General features: G+C 39.2%; 1 protein-coding gene across 4 annotated transcripts in view; it reads right to left on the bottom strand.

The window, feature by feature from the left end:
• EMC2 (ER membrane protein complex subunit 2) overlaps nt 1-17,235 on the bottom strand; it is a 359,544-nt gene that overhangs the window by 179,691 nt on the left and 162,618 nt on the right. For 2 of the 4 annotated variants that reach the window (XR_013814944.1, XR_013814945.1), the window contains one exon: nt 1,302-1,418. The gene's annotated coding sequence lies outside the window, so the exon portion shown is untranslated. Of the gene's footprint in view, nt 1-1,108; nt 1,419-17,235 lie in introns of those variants that run through there. The other 2 variants (XR_013814946.1, XR_013814947.1) reach the window with 2 other exon arrangements.

The raw sequence follows: 17,235 nt of genomic DNA, 5'->3' as shown, positions 1-17,235 counted from the left end.
GCGTTCCGGTCGCTGGCTTTATATATATATATATATATATATATATATATATATATATATATATACACACACACACACACACACATACATATATATATATATATATATATATATATATATATACACACACACACACACACACACATATATATGTATATACACACATATATACACACACACACACACACACACACACACACACACACATATATATATATGAAACATTTGAACAATATATATATTGTGGTGGAAGAAGTAAGACAATAAACAAAAGAAGTGACTATACACAATGTTTGGTAATGGTAAGCACTAAGGAGAAAAATAAGACAGGAAAGGGGAATAGTGCGTAGTCAGTGGGATTAAGCGAGTGGGTGCAATTTCAAATAAAGTGATCAGAAAGGACTGTCTGGGAAGCAAACATTTGAACAATAGCTGAGCTAAGAAAAGGAAAGGCAGGCAAAACAAATATCCTGAGGAAGACTCCAGGCAGAAAACAACAGATGTGAAGGCCCAAGGCTAAAGCAAGACCCTCATTATCATATTCAAGGAAGAGCAGGGAGGTAGATGAGTGAGGAGCATAGTCAGCCATTGGTCAAAGATGCAATGGGAGACTCTTGGTAGAGCTTTACAGGTCATTGTGAAGACTTGGGCTTTTTCTTGGGGCAAAATGAAAACACAATGGAAAGCTTAGGACAGAGCCTGTGATCTGATTTTGAGCAGAATGACTCCAGCTATTCTGTTGAGAATGGATTGTAGGGCCACAAGGGCAGAAGCAAGAGGACAATTAGGAGGTTATTGTAATAATCCAAACAAGAGATGAGAGTGATTTGGCAGGCAAGAATGACTCCAAAATTTGGGAACTGGACAACTAGAAGGATGGCGTCACCATTAACTGGCATGGGGAATACAATGGAACAGGAGAATTTGCCAAGGAAGAATAGGAGTTTTGTTTGGAACATGTTGAGTTTGTGAAGCCTATTTGATACCCAATGGAGATGTTTAGTAGGCAATAAAAAGTGTGAGTCTGGAGTTTAGGGGAGAGGTTTGGCTGGGGATATGTAGCACATAGCTAATAAATAGCAGCTCATTTTCCCTTAAAACAAAAAAGTAGAATGGATGTTACTCTGGGCAGTTTTATAATGTAGGGAAGGGAAAATATTAGCATCTGACAGCCTTTATTTTCTTTGTCAAGGTTGAAGCAAAGTTATTTACTAAAAGAGAGAGTTCAGGCTATTAACCAGCATCAAGTAAAAGGGTTGCCACGTGACAGTGAGAGCCCAGCTGAACTTGAAAATACTAACCTTGTAATAGTTTCAGTGTGTGCTTATACAACTTCACTTCCACAATGTTCAGTAGCCTATGTGGTAAAGCAGGGAAGTAGGTCCTTCATCCACTCGGGGTCAGAGAATAATTGGTGGCTGGAGAGGAAAGAAAGAGAGGCAGAAAATTAATAATTCTGGTGACAGTATCATAGAATTGATGTCCATAGATCTCAAGAAGCATGTATAATAGTGATGGTAAAACAAATATATGTATATAATATAGAAAATTGATATAATACAGTACTGGGACTTAAAGCAACTAGATATCATGTAACACAAGTTATGTTTTGCAGCACCAAGAAGTATACCACTGTATGTACAAATTATAGGACATGCAAAAGAAAAAGTTCACAGTAAAATTGATATGTTAATAGTTGTGAAATTTCTTTCACTGCTCAAATTCTCTTTGCTTTTACATTCCAGACTGGTTTCATTTGATTCAAGCCAAAATCCCATGTGATTCTTTCTAACTTTCCCTGGAATTTTTCAACAGACATAGGCATAATAATATAACTGTGGTCAGTCAAGTCCCTTAACAAAGGATAGAATGTCTTCCTTTGGCATTCCATAGAGATGACTTAGTCTTAGCTGAGTAGAGAGCAAGACAAGTAATGATCTTAGGCATGGAGACTCTCTGTAAACAGTTCTAGGCTTATGTTGACTTGTTTCAATGAAATAATAATCAACATAGAAACTTTCTTTTAAGTGTCTATAAAATGCCAGAAATTTAAAAGATAAATCTAGAGATAAGTGAATGTCTTTCCTATCATGCTTCCAAAATATCAGGGTAGCTAACATTTATAACAAGTGAGTAATGAAAAGGATTTCTCAAATTGCATTCATGGAGCTCACAGTATAGCAGTAACACAAACCAGTCCTGGCTAGTTTTGTGTGTTTTTTTTAATTGAATTTATTGGGGTGACACTGTTTAACAAAATTATACAGGTTTCAGGTACACATCATACACTGTACTGTGTATTCACCACCCCAAGTCAAATCTTCATACATCATTATTTATCCCCCCCTATATCCTTCTCCACCCCTCACCCCCTCCTACTGGCAATCACAACATGTTGTCTGTGTCCATAAGTTTTTTCTCCTTCTTTCTTTTTTGCTCTATCCCTCCAACCCTTCCCAGCAATCCTCACAACAGCCGTCAGCATGCTCTCTATCTATGAGTCTGTTTCTATTTTGCTTTAGTTAATTTTGTTTATTAGATTCCACAGATGAGTGAAATCATATGGTACCTGTCTTTCTCTGACTGGCTTATTTCACTTAGCATAATGCTCTCCAGGTCCATCCATGCTGTCACAAAGGGTAAGATTTCCTTCTTTTTTTACAGCAGAGTGATATTCCATTGAATAAATGTACCACAGCTTTTTTATCCACTCATCTACTGATGGACATTTGTGCGGCTTCCAAATCTTGGCTATTGTAAATAACATTGCAATGAACATAGGGATGCAAATATTCTTTTGAATTACTGTTTTTGGGTTTCTGTGGATAAATTTCCAGAAGTGTAATCTCTGGGCCATAAGGCAGTTCCATTTTTAATTTTTTGAAATTAAGTATGAGGTATCTCCATACTGCTTTCCACAGTGGCTGCACCAGTCTGCACTCCCACCAATAGTGCACAAATGTTCCTTTTCCTTAACATCCTCGCCAGCACTTATTGTTTGTTTCTTTATTGATAACTAGAAGCCCGTTGCACAAAGTTTCGTGCAATAGACCTTCCTTCACCTGGCTGCCGGCACCAGTTTTCCGCCAGCACCAGTTTTCCTCTGGCCACCCGCCGATCGGAGCGCCTCCCGCCAGCGCGATCGGCCACCCCGAGTTCCTTCAGCACCAGTTTTCCTCTGGCCACCCGCTGATCAGAGCGCCGTGGGTGGCCAGAGGAAAACTGGTGCCGGCAGCCATGCAATCGGCCACCCCGAGTTCCGCCACTGGCGCCTTCTGCCGGCCCCATGGGTCCTCCTGCAGTGCCGGCCATTGGGGCTGGCGAGAGGAACGGGGGGGGGGGGGGGGGGACGACTCGTGAGTCCCCAACCCCCGCTCCTCCCGCAAGCCCAATCAGCCACCCTGAGTCCTGCCCCCAGCCTCCCACCGGCCCAATTGTGGGCATAGTGGAGTGATGGTTATTTGCATACTTCCCTTTTATTAGGTAGGATAGCCATTCTGACAGGTGTAAGGTGATATCTCATTGTAGTTTTCATCTGCATTTTTCTGACAATTAGTGATGTTGAACATCTCTTCATATGTCTATTGACTATCTGCATGTCATTTTTGAAGCAGTGTTTTGGTCCTTTGCCCATTTTTAATTGGATTGTTTGTCTTAGGTGTTGAGTTTTACAATTTTTTTTTTTACAAATTTTGGAAATTAGCCCTTTATCAGCAAATAATTCTCCCATTAAATGGATTGTCTTTTCTTTTTCTTTTCTTTTTTTTTTTTTTTTTTTTTTTTTGGTTTCCTTTGCTATGCAAAAACTTTTTAGTTTGATTTAGTCTCATTTGTTTATTTTTTCTTTTGTATCCCTTGCCAGAAGTAATATGTCAGAAAAAATATTGTTACGAGAAATGTCTGAGATTTTACTGCCTATGTTTTCTTCTAGGGTTTTTATGGTTTTGAGTCTAACATTTAAGTCTTTGAGTTTATTCTTATGTATGGTATAAGAAGGTGGTCTAGTTTCATTTTTTGCATGTATCTGTCCAATATTGCCAACACCATTTATTGAATAGACTATGTTAAACCATTGTATGTTCTTACTTTCTTTGTTAAATGTTAATTGACCATAAAGGTAATGGGTGACAGTATCATAGAATTGATGTCCATAGATCTCAAGAAGCATGTATAATAGTGATGGTAAAAAAAATATATATGTATATAATATAGAAAATTGATATAATACAGTACTGGGACTTAGTACTGTATTTCTGGGGTTTCTATTCTGTTCCATTGATCTATATGTCTGTTTTCATGCTCTTTTAATTACTATGGCCTTGTAGTATAGTTTGGTATCAGGTAGCATGATTCCTCCAACTTTGTTCGTCTTTCTCAAGATTGTTGTGACTATTCAAGATCTTTTGTGGTACCATATAAATTTTTTGAATATTTGTTCTAGTTCTGTGAAATATACCATTGGTATCTGATAGGAATTGCATTGAATCTATAGATTGCTTTGGGTAGTATAAACATTTAAATGATTTTTTTTTTAATTGTGTTTGAGAGAGCTAGAGAGAGAGGGGGAAAGAGAGAGAGAGGAAAGGAGAGGAAGAGGAAGAGGAAGAGGAAGAGGAAGAGGAAGAGGAAGAGGGAGAGGAAAAGCAAGGATAACATTGATCAGTTGTCTTTGGTATGCGCCCCGACCAGGGATCGAACCTGAAGCCTTTTTGTGTATGGGGACGATGCTTCAACCAACTGAACCACCCAGCCAGCACTGCTTTACCTTTTTCATTTTGAACTTACAGATCAGTAAATCAGCTTACTGTGTAAGAAATCACCCCAAAACTTAGTGAGTTAGAACAACAGCTGTTTAGTATCATTTACTATCCTGTAGTAGTCTAGGTCAATGGTCGGCAAACTGCGGCTCGGGAGCCACATGCGGCTCGTGAGTCTCGGTTTGCCGCTCTGTTGACTAATGAGTTTGCCGACCACTGCCTTAGGGAAAAACACTTAAAAAACATTTTAAAAATGTACTAATGTCTTTAACCTGAAGTCAAAACTTCTGGGTAAGGGTAATACCTTACGCAGTGGTCGGCAAACTCATTAGTCAACCACTGGTGTAGGTGATTCTTCTGCTCTGTACCAGCTTAACTGATCTCTGCTGGATTCTGCCAAGTATCTATGGGCAGCTAGCAGGTTGGCTGTCATCTTGATGATCTAGCAGAGTATGTTAGTTTCTTAGGGCTGCTGTAATGTATTACCCCAAACTTATTGAAACAGCACAGATCTATGATTTTATAGTTCTGAATGTCACAAGTCTCAACTGGGCTAAACTCAGATATCAGCATAAATTGCATTCCTTCTGAATTCTCTAGAGAAAAAAACCTGTCTTCTCACCTTTTCCAGATTCTAGAAGCTGCCTGCGTTCCTGGGCTCATGGCCCTCCTTCCACTTTCAGAGCTAGCAGTGAAGCCTCTTCAAATCTCTCTCTGATTTTTACCCCGACTTCCATTCTCACATCTCCTTCTCTAACTCTGACCCTTCGGTCTGTCTCTCTCTCTCTCTGATAAGAACCCTGGTAATTACAATGACCCCACCCCAATCCCAATAACTCAGAATAATCTCCTTTCAAAATTTTTAATTAATCACATATTCGAAGTCTCTTTTGTCATGTAAGGTACCATATATTCCTAGGTTCTGGGGATTAAGAACCTAGGGGAGAGTATTTTTCTTCCTGCAGACGGCTTCCTGCTTCCTTCACATATTTGGCAGTTGGTCAGGATGGCTCAGTTCTCCACCAGGGAATCTCTTTCCCAGAGCAGGTAGCTCAGGTTCGTAGAGCACGATGATCTCAGGGCTCTAGCTCAGCAAGAGGCAGGGTCCAATGTATAAGCACTGGTCAAGTCCCTGCTAGTATCACATGTTGCTTTAGCCAAAGTAAGTCACATGGCCTATCCACATTCAAGAGGTAGAAAAATATACTCCACCTCTTTATGGGAAGATATGTAATCTCACATTGTGAGGGCTTGGATACAAAGAAGGGAAGAATCTGTGACCATTTTTATAATCTACCATAACTAGCAAGGTATGTGGGAGATCTTCTAAGACAAGTCCATCATTGCTTAGAATAATCTTTGTACAGTTGCTTCCTCTGCCTAGAATGTTCAAAATGCATTCCTCTCTTCCTAATTTATTTTCCTCTTTCTTATTGTAACTTATATATAACAACTTCCATGAGGCCACCTCTTTGTGTTTTTATCATACTCAGTATTACTCCTGTTGTAGCACTTACACTCTATTGAAATTATCTGTTTACTTGTCTACTATTACAACTAGACAGTGCTTCTAAGAAAATGGGTCTTAGTCACTCTTGCTTTCCCAGTGACTTAGTAATGTATCCTTTGTGTAGAAGGTTAATAAGAATTTATTGATTATATTTATTTAAAAATGTCCTATAAGTTCCATTCCTCAATTATTGCTAAAGTCTCATTAAAATATACTTATATTTAACAAATCTTTAATCCTTTCCTTTTCTACTTTAGAATCCATCCTTTCATTGATAAACTGGATAGGGAAAAATTACTATTACTCAATATTTGCTGCAAAGAAAAGTTTTCCTTGGAATAAAAAGTTAAATTGTGATTTTGGATTCTTGGTACCACAAATTGATTGTGTGACATTTAGGAAACCCACAAATTGCCACCAATGGTGCTGGTTTGCCAAACTAGAGATCTCTGGGTCTGTCTTCAGTTGGGAAACCCATCAAATTTAAGAATCAAAGGCTAACTTAACTGTAATTCCTTCAAACTAAATACAAAATAAAAACCAAGGTATTTTGGGATATTTCCAAGAAGGTCTTAAGGGGCTGCCTGATTGCTGTTAATATGTAAGACAGAAAGCAAAGATTTCCAAAATTACATGACTCAAGGGCTAAGATTCCAGAGCTGCAGACACAACATGAGTGAGCAGGCTGCTCCAGATTGCCAGTGGAATTAAGGAATCAAAAAGGAGATGGTGAGTTACAAGAAACAGAGCTTGTTTGCGGAAGGGATAGTCTGTATGCCTGTAACCAAGAAAGCCAGCTACAATATAAGACAAAATGAAATGTACCATGTTTAATCTGATGGAATTATATTAGAAGAGCCCACCCCTGTGTTATTCTCCAAGGTAATGTTACAATGGACTTCACTTGGAATATGGGTGGGTGCCTGGTATTTTTTTTTTTTTTACCTCAGGCGTGAACATTTGTATAACCTGAATTATGAAGCACAAAAATGAACAAAAACAGCACTGAAGTCCAAAGACAATCAAGTTAGTTAATGTTCACATATCTTGAGAGTGTTTCTATCCCAATGTTAAAGTGTCACTGTTAATGCACTGACTATTTTACAGAATCTGTTTAATTGTGCCTAAAAATAGATTATAGTTTAACAATATCAATAAATTGAATGGGTTCATTCACTCACTAAATATTTATTAAAAACCTATCTATTTTTAGGTCTTCTATTTATTAAAAACCTATCTATTTTTAGGAGCTTTAGAAGCTAGATAGATGAGTAAAGTACATTCTTGGCTCTCAAAAATGTACAACTCAGCAGCTAAATTAAATTAATCAATTCTAACCCTATTACGCATTCTTCTTTGTTGGACACCATAGATTATTAAAGAATGAGCATTAGTCATGTATGTCTTCTGAGTAAAGATGAAAGTACATAGACCAATGGAGTTTCCCAGCCGTGGCAATGGCTCTCTAGGATTATTCAAGCTATTAAAGGAGGCTGGATAAGATAATTTTGAGGTAATTTTCAGCTAATTAAATGCTTTTGTATTTTTTAAATCTGTTTTTGTATTTCTAATTGTATACTGAATATACAGGGATGGAAGAAACTAAGTTTACATAATACAAAAAAATAATATAATAATAAATAAATAATAATACAAGAATAAACTGCATTTTACATACTCACAACTGTAAACCTATTTTTGCCAACCCTTGTATATTTATTTGGATGATACATGGATCCTCCAACTTGAAATTTCTACTACAAATTGTTATATTTGCTAACATTCATTGAGTTTGAGCTTTCACTGTGCCAGGCACAGTGTCAAGTATAAACTATTTATTATTATATCATGCTAACCCAGTGTTCCCTGAGAGCAGTTGAATCTCCCTCAGAGACCTAAGAAGCTAGCTAAGAGGTCACGTGGAAGATAAAGTTGGAGTGGAGTTTATGAAGTCTCTTAATGAGCAGATCTTTCCAAGAAGGAGATGAAGAAAAAGAAGGCTTGGGTAGAAACCAGCAAAGGAGATTATTGTCTTGGGCTGCAGATCGACGAGATTAGTTGATTTTACACTCAAATTGACCATCCAGACTGGCGGACCTGAGAAGCTACCTGTCACACAAGTCCCCTCACTTTGGAGGCATGATCACTGTAATCCAAAGATCTTAGGGAGGGATATTTAGAGCAGGACAGAAGACAGTTCCATGCAGGATTCTGCATAAAACCAAACTGTGGATGAGTTCACATGATGGATGAGCCCTTCTAATGGTCAACCATGAGTGTAGTGGCTGTTGAAATGGATGCCGGATAAGAGGGAAAGACACCAGTCCAGACTGGCAGGCAGCATTGGCACAGGCTAATAACAGTGGCAACAGTAGACTCTCCCTGAAAATACCAACTAAACATATGGTCTTAAAATAAAAATGAGGAGAATTAATTCTGTCAATAAGGCATCATTCTCTATTTTTTACTATTTTTTGTACTTTTGTGTTTTCTTCCAAAGCTTTCTATAATGAATATGTATTATAATCAAAAAGCAAAATTTGTTGGTTTTGAATAGCACTCAGAGTTACAGGCAATCAACTTACCTGCCAACTTCAAAAGGATAAGTAGCTTCTTACTTTCCCCATTATACTGTAAGCTGATATTCTAAAATCATCCCAATTTGAGATAGAGAATTAAAAAAAAAAAGGCAGCCTAATCTATAGCATCATCGTCCCACATAATGACTAGGCTTTGATTTTACTTCTAATTTTGGAGGAGAAAGTCATGAAAAAGCAGTTGGACAGAAAGGGTTGAAGCAAAGCATTTTCTATATCATTCCTGATTGAAAAGTACTATATTAATGGCTAAAACGATTATAACATTCTTGAACAGGCACAGGTGAAATAGAGCTGCTGTTAATAGCTTCTCCAGAAGCTATCAATGTCTTTTGTTTAAGAAATAATTATTAACCTCACTGCTTAACATAATGTGTTCCTTGGTCATGATGCGAATTGAAGTAAGCCAATGGTGTCATGACCTCAAAACACAACCGTGCCAAAATGATAATACTTTTCTGAACCAATGCACAGCAGTGACAGACTCTGAATAAACTATACATAGGTTGGTTATATAAATGATGTTGTCATGGTGTTTTTTCCCCAAACAAAAAAATTGGATTAAGTGCCAATTTTTTTGCTTGGGGAAAAGAGATCTCTAGCCCCTTCCGCCATGTGAGGACACAGCGAGAAGGTGCCAGCTCTGAACCAGGCAGAGGGCCCTCAACAAGGAGCAGGACTGTGCTGGTGTCTTGATCTTGGCCTCCCAGTCTCCAGAACTGGGAACTGGATTTCTGATTTTTGTAAGTTACCTAGTGTGTGGCATTTTGTTATAGCAGCCCAAACAGACTGACAAGGGATATGTGAACAATTGGAGCTATTAATACAATCAAGCCACCACACTATATCACAGAGCTGTTTTGAGAATCACACATGCCAATAAATGTGAAATGCTTAGTTCAGAGCCTCATGTACAATAAGTGCTCAATAACTGTTAGCAGTTATGAGGAGTAAGTGGCTACAAATAACATTTCAAACTTCCTACCCAGTATAGCAGAATATAACAAGTTGTGGAATTATGCCAACGTCTGACTGCTTATTCCTAGAGAAATTTTTTTAAATGTTAAGAGAGTATGGAAAGTTCACAAGTTACTGAAAGTTTATTACTTGTATCTGGGTTGATTTAGTTTGAACTTTTTGAGAAAAAAAAGCACCACAACATAAATGATGAGAAAAACAGCATGTAGAACATGATTTTTTTCTAGAATATTATTAACAATGAAATAGACTCTTAATTAAAAACATTTTTTTAGTGTGAAAGGTTATTTCTCTCCAAAGAAATTCAGACAACCTTGAAAAATTTGAACTTTGAACCCCAAGAAGTTGAAAAGTATGTAGAGGTTTCTGAGCAGAGTTCTTCATATGGTCACAAAGGCAAATCCTCATTTTTGATTAATAAATGAAATGACATGGTATTACTGGACCTTGAAAATAGCTTGAAAAAACTAAGCAAGCAAGAGTTTTCATTGACCCTTCACTATATGCACTGGCCCTACCCAAAGTTCTACTTTTATGCCCAATTGTGAAATGTGCAGACATGTGCTCACAGAGGTAGGTACATTTAGAGTCAGGCTGCATTAGCTGAATGCAGGTGATACTTGGAAGCTAGAAATAAACACACAATGACCCTATCAGGTAAGTGAGCATTTACCCTATCAGGTAAATCTCTTTTCCTTCAATTATTTTATTAACTTTGCTTTCCATCTAGAAATAGATTACATAATCAACTTACTTGCTAGACTTGCCACTGATTGTGTCTTACCCAGGTACTTTAGAACCCTATTGTTGCTGTAACAAATTACTACAAACGTATTGGCTTAAGACAACACAAATGCATTATCTTAATGTTCTGAAGGTCTGAAGTCCTAAAATAAAAGTGTCAGCAGGGCTAATGTATCAAATTAAATGCCATACTGAGCATAATAACTCAGGGAACAAAACTGCAGACCTCCCTATGAACTTTTATTTGTATAGTTGCTTGTGACTCTTAATAAGTCTTCTTTCAGGAGCCTCTAGAAAATTATGTTTCCTTGCCTTTTTTCAGCTTCTAGATACCACCTGCATTCCTTCCTCCATTTTCAAAGCCATCAGCATCACACCTTCAAACGTCCCTCTCTCATTCTTCCCACCTGTCTGTCTCTCTCCCTCCCTCCTCCTCTCTCCATCTGCTTCTGAGATCACACCTCTAACTCTGACCTTCCTCTTATAAAGATCGTTGTGATAACAGAGGGTCCAGGATAGTCTCCCCATCTCAAGATATTTAATCATATCAGCAAAGTCCTTTTATAATATAATATAATATAATATAATATAATATAATATAATATAATATATTTATAGATTCCAGGGATTTAGGAAGTGGACATTTTAGGGGGCCATTACTCTGTCTACTACAGCTGGTCAAGAAGGAAATTAGGTATTTTAGAATATTATAAAATCAATAAGCATTTCTTGATTATCAGCTACAAAGAGCTGACATTTCAAATGGTGAAAGTAATATCGGCCTTACTAATTTATGTTTAAGGATACAGGAAATGAAATTTGATGAATTTGGAGAAGGTTACATAACACCTTAAAATGAGCAAAGCATTTGGAGCTGATTCAGGAGATACTGGCTGTCCCCAAGGAAAACATTGCCTTGAGGAAAGTGTGACTGCCTGATATGCAGAAGGATCAGAGGGAAAAAGTCCTAGCACTATCAGCTAGGACAGTGGTCGGCAAACCGCGGCTCACAAGGCACATGCGGCTCTTTGGCCCCTTGAGTGTGGCTCTTCCACAAAGTACCACTTGCGGGCGTGTATGTACAGTGCAATTGAAACTTCGTGGCCCATGCGCAGAAGTCGGTTTTCGGCCTAGGTGAGTCTATTTTGAAGAAGTGGCGTTAGAACACTCAAGGGGCCAAAGAGCCGCATGTGGCTCACAAGCCGAGGTTTGCCGACCACTGAGCTAGGACATGGTTACAGTTCTCAGGTGTAAAGGCTGGGAGAGTACCAGTGACAGAAAATCATTAATTAAGACCAGACATACTATGGAGGTAGAGTAATAGCTTTGTCTCTCTCTCTCTCTTTTTTTCCCCAGTTGGGTTGATATTGAAGAGAATGGGAGGGAGAGAAATTTGCAGGCAGGCAAGTCAAAGATTACTTTTTTTTCTTTAACAGACATGGGAAAGATTCAGAAAGAGACCAGCCAGTTGAGCGGGGAAGGTAAAGGACTTGGTTTGGCCATGGTATAATTGAAATTGCTAAAAGACATAACAAGGGTTGGCAATGTGAGACCAGAAGGCTGTACAATCGGGGCTGGAGGTGCAAATGAACATGTACCAACTATAATGGTGAGCAAGAACAAGAAGGAAAGGAATCTTTTTTTTTTTTCATTGATTTCAGAGAGGAAGGGAGAGGGAGAGATAGAAACATCAATGATAAGAGAGAATCACTGATTGGCTGCCTCCTGCTTGCTCCACGATGGGGATCAAGCCCACAACTAAGGCATGTGTCCTGGCCGGGAATTGAACTGGGACCTGTTTGTTCATGGATTGATGCTCAACCACCAAGCACACCAGTCAGACGGAAGGGAATCTTTTGACAATTCTTCATGCCAGAATGAAAAGACTTACTTAGAGGCAAGCAGAAAACATTCAGATCACCTCTACTGGTCAGACTATGATGCTGAACTCTTCACCCTGAAGTGTTCTGAGGCCCCTTGGTGCTGTACATACAATACTGTGCAGACCCCTTCCCAACACCAAGATCCTAGAGCTGGAGCTTGGTGTCCCGATCCACGGCAATGTCAAGTTGAGGAAAACTCTCCCCAGATGCTTAAAGTGGAGAGGCAGTCTTGGCTTCCTTAGAATGGGGAGAATCCCCTGAAAATCAGCCGTATTGCCAAGATAAAGGAGGGAAATGGCTGACCATAAACAGGGGAACAGGTTTGGTGAACGCCGAGTGTTCTTTCAATTGGTGTGGACAGCTTCATCCTAGGAAACATCTTCCAAAGTGACAACAGGCCCACGAGATGCTGCTCCTTTCCCAACGGGTTAGTGAATTTTAGCCTAATGTACAGAATTGAGAGAGGAGAGGGGGCATTTTTTGGGTGGAAAATAAGAGGAATAGTTGGTGGAACAGAGCTAAATAATGCTAGAGCATGCTAAGCAATACCTTCTACAAGGGCCCCAACCCGATTTCCTCTTCCTGGTTTTAGGCTTGTTTCATCAGCTGTTATTTGTTAAATACCATTTGCTGAGGTTGGGGGCAGGGAGAAGAGATTTTTATTGTGGTTTCTCTAGTTATTCTGTTTCTGTTCTGATTCCTCCACCAGAATGTTAAGTCGTGTGGCCACAAAAATACTCCTGGCTGACTGCTATGTGTTCTGTGCCCCCACACTTCCTTTTCTCTTGATGGCCTTAAGAAATGTCAATGAGAAGCCTCAATCTGTCACTGGTTTTTTTGTGTGTTTTTTTATCATCTACTTCACAAATTATTTTTCTGACTTTGGCTTATAATAATTTCCCATAGAGAAAGATACTTGTCTTCAAAATTTATGCAAAGCAATCCTCTCATTAAAACCAAATAAAATAAAATAGCAAATGCTTACCCCATCAAAATAATATTTAATTGCTTTATAAATACACATGTTGGAAGACTGATACCTAATGTTATGGCAGAAAGAAGAGATTTAGTTCCCCCAAACTTATATGTGAAGGCAGTAACCACTGAGGCAGGGTAAACTCCATGAGAGAGCCTGAACTATTGTTTAGAAATCAAGATTGACACCTTTTTATATGTCAACATTGATTCAAGTCCAAAACTGATACCTACAATAAGCATACTCATTGGAGACCAGACAATGAGAGAGAGAGAATAAAAACAAGGGAGAGCTGATGGAAAACCAGACCTAGGTTCCAATCCTAACTCTGGCACTGACTAGTTACATGGTCTTGGGAAAGGTATCTCGTATTACAAAGTCTCAGTGCCCTTACCTATTAAATGTGGATAATTATATCTTCTTTGTGGATTACTGTAAGGAAGACAAGAGATTATTAAATTCACAATTCATGGCTGATAAGCATCAGTCATTCATTGGCTACCAAACTAGATGAGAAGACAAGTTAAAGTTAAAGTAGAGAAAGAAATAAGGGACATTTAGCATGACCAGGGAGGAAAGGGGATGCCAGCACAAATTCTGTATGCCTGGTATTTTTTTCCAGAGCCAGCCATGTTTCTCTCCTCTCAACACTCAATATTTTCACAATTGAGTCATAATTGCTTATAAACTAAGATGTAAAAGTCTGATTGTTTCTTGAGGGAAGAATGAGTGTAAAAAAGTCTACAGTTATTACAGTAACCTTCTGAGTGATAAAAACCAGTTTTCACAGAGACATGACAGATTTTTCACAGAAACAACCAAAGCTCACGGTTTTTATTTCATACAAGTCATAAATGTGTGACTTTTATTACTCTGGGAGAAGGGGATTGCTGCCTAATGGGACTGCTAGCTGAACACTCTTTTCCCAACATGGAATTACTAACTCAGTATACTCAAGCCCCAGGTACTTTGAGTTAGGATGGTGGGGAAATGCCACATTCTACCCATCACAACCAGAACATGCTCTTCTCACTGTTCATGGCAGAATCTTGTAGAATGAGTGACCTTGGTTTAGCTCATTTTGCCAATGAGGGGATTAAGTTTCAAGTCTCCCACTTCAGGTTAGTGACTTGCTCAGAACACACACAGCCAGGAATTGACACAGCCAAAAGGTGAATGTAGGCCTTTTCCATGAGGTCAAAAATGACCACTCCATCCCCTCATCGAAACATAGCTAGAATTTCAATAAATTTTTACTGAATGAGTGAATAAATTCTAACTCCCATATTAGTTCATTTTCTACTCCATGTGGCTACTGCACCTCTTTTTTCTTGCAGCTAACTTTTCCTCTATTCTACCCCATCCTCTAATAGCTGCCCATCCTTCCTCCTTCCTTCTCTACCTAACACCTTCTTTAAAAAAAATCATTTGCGGTTACTGTAGATGTGCCATATTCTCTCATTTCCCTATTACATTGCCTGTGTTATGCCCACTCTCTACTCTAGGTTGTCCTCTCTTTCCCCTCCACCTCTGTTAACCTAGCTAGGAGGGCCTGTTAGACTTGGTTCAGAAACCATCTATTCCTGAAGCTTTCCAATCCCCTCCAGGCTGGGATAATGTCCTTACTATGTGTTCTCATAGCATCCCTGAGCTACTCAGCAACTGTTACAGTCTGCTGTGCCTTCTGTTTACTCACCAGCATCCCTCTCTAGACTGTAAATCTCATGAAGACAGGAACCAAGTCTTTTCTGCCTTTAAAACCCTCAAGTCAGTGGAGCCTAATATATAGTAAGGGCTCAATAAACCTCTGACAAATTCTGGATGAACATGCTACTAATTAGTTTTGTACAATCCTATATAATAAAAGCCTAATATGCTAAGTGTCCAGTTGTCCGGTTGGCGTTCAACCAATCAAAGCATAATATGCTAATGATATGCTAAGGCCACTCAACTGCTCGCTATGACATGAACTGATCACCAGGGGGCAGATGCTCCAACCAGTACGTTAACTTGCTCCTGGGGTCTGGCCAATTGGGACTGAGCCAGACAGGCCGGACATGCCCTGGAGCCCTCCTGATTCCCTCCCCGGCCCCTGTCATACACTGGTGGGTCTCTCGACGTGGCCTGTGCCCTCTCGCAATCCGAGCTGAGGAACACACCCTCCCTCCCTCCCTCAGTGCATGAATTTCATTATCTATAACTTCAGTGGCCTGTATCATTTAAAACAAAAGTGCAAATATTTCTATTTGATGTTTGGTATCATCTGAGTTTGATTTAAAAAAATGGAGAAATTAGGAAGTAAGGTTCATATCTTCCGCTTTCCATTAGTCTCAAGCCAAATATGAGTCCCTACCTAAATATGTTGAGTCCTCAGTGTGCTTTTGACTCCAAGTGGAAAGCAAATCGGAGGGTTCTTCCCACTGTGCTACAAAATCCCTTGGAAAACTAAAGGAAAGGAAGGTTCTGGAATCCTGATTTCCCTGTGACCTAACAGGATCAAACCACATTCAAACTGGCAATTCAATTGAATACCTTTCCTGGCTTGGTGTCTGTGACTATGACTTAAATCCAGGGAGGCCTAGCTTTTTCACATGCCACTACCTGCACCACCAATATCCTTACCAACTCCACTTTTTATTAAGTATCTGCACTGGTTTGCTAGTGAACTGGGTGGCATAAACAACAGGAATGCATTGTCTCACATTCCAAAATCCAAGGTGTCAGCAGAATTAGTTCCTCTGAGGTCTGTGATGGAAGGGTCTGCTCCAGGCCTCTCTCCTTGGCTTATAGATTGCTGTCTTCTCCCTATGACCATTCACAGGGCATTCTCCCCCTATTTATATCTCTGTATCCAAATTTCCCTGTTTTCATAAAGCTACTAGTCATGCTGTATTAGGGCCTAGCCTACTAAAACTCATTTTAACTTGATTACCGCTGTAAAGACCCTCTCTCCAAATAAGGTCACATTATGAGGTACTGGGATTAGGACTCCAATAAGTAAATTTTGAGGGGGACACAATCCAGCCCATAACAGTATCCAAGGTCCTAGACAAAGGACTTTGCTGGGCTGATAGATAATGTCTCATTATTCTACTGAGCATTCAAGGTGTCCACAAATTAAGTTTGATTTTCTGGTTTTCTTAGACCTCGTTCCACCAGCCCCAAGTGCTGGCTAGGGCATACTTCTCCATGTTCTTCGCTCTCTGCTTGCTTAAGGATACCAGTACTTTAGCTTCTACATTTACTCAGATAAAATTTTATCTCACTAGATTAGCTTTCTGATATGAACCCAAAATATCCCCCAAATAGTAACAAAAACCTTAATTTGCTGAACATCCCAAATCTTCCAATAAATATGTTAAGTTCTTTACTTTTTAATCCACAAAAATAACTATGAGGTAGACCTCATTTTAGAGATGGAGAAAATAGAGTTAAGATGCTAAAAGCTTTCCCAAGGACACCAGATATAAAAGTGGCTAAGTCTGACTTTAAATCCAGGAAATTTGACTTCAGGTGGAGAATGCTTAACCATCTCATCAAGCTATCCTACTTTCATATGTAGTGGGGCCACTGAGCCTTCTCTTTGATGCTGTAGCGAAGGAAGGAACAAACCCAGAGGAGGAAGTCCTAGGCCAAAAACACTGGGATCAGGAAATGCCAAGTTCTTTCCCAGGCCTTAATCTACTAACGCATGGCAGGTCCTTTTGCTGTGATAGTATCTCCCTTTGCCCAACATCTCCAATAGGCTTGCTAAAAGTAACTAGTCTAATGGACACTACATGGTGGTCTG

Source organism: Cnephaeus nilssonii, assembly GCF_951640355.1.
Source record: "Cnephaeus nilssonii genome assembly, chromosome: 18".
NCBI classification, from domain to species: Eukaryota; Metazoa; Chordata; class Mammalia; order Chiroptera; family Vespertilionidae; genus Cnephaeus; species Cnephaeus nilssonii.
Note: the sequence above shows the minus strand (reverse complement) of the source record. Positions and strands in the feature narration are given on the sequence as shown.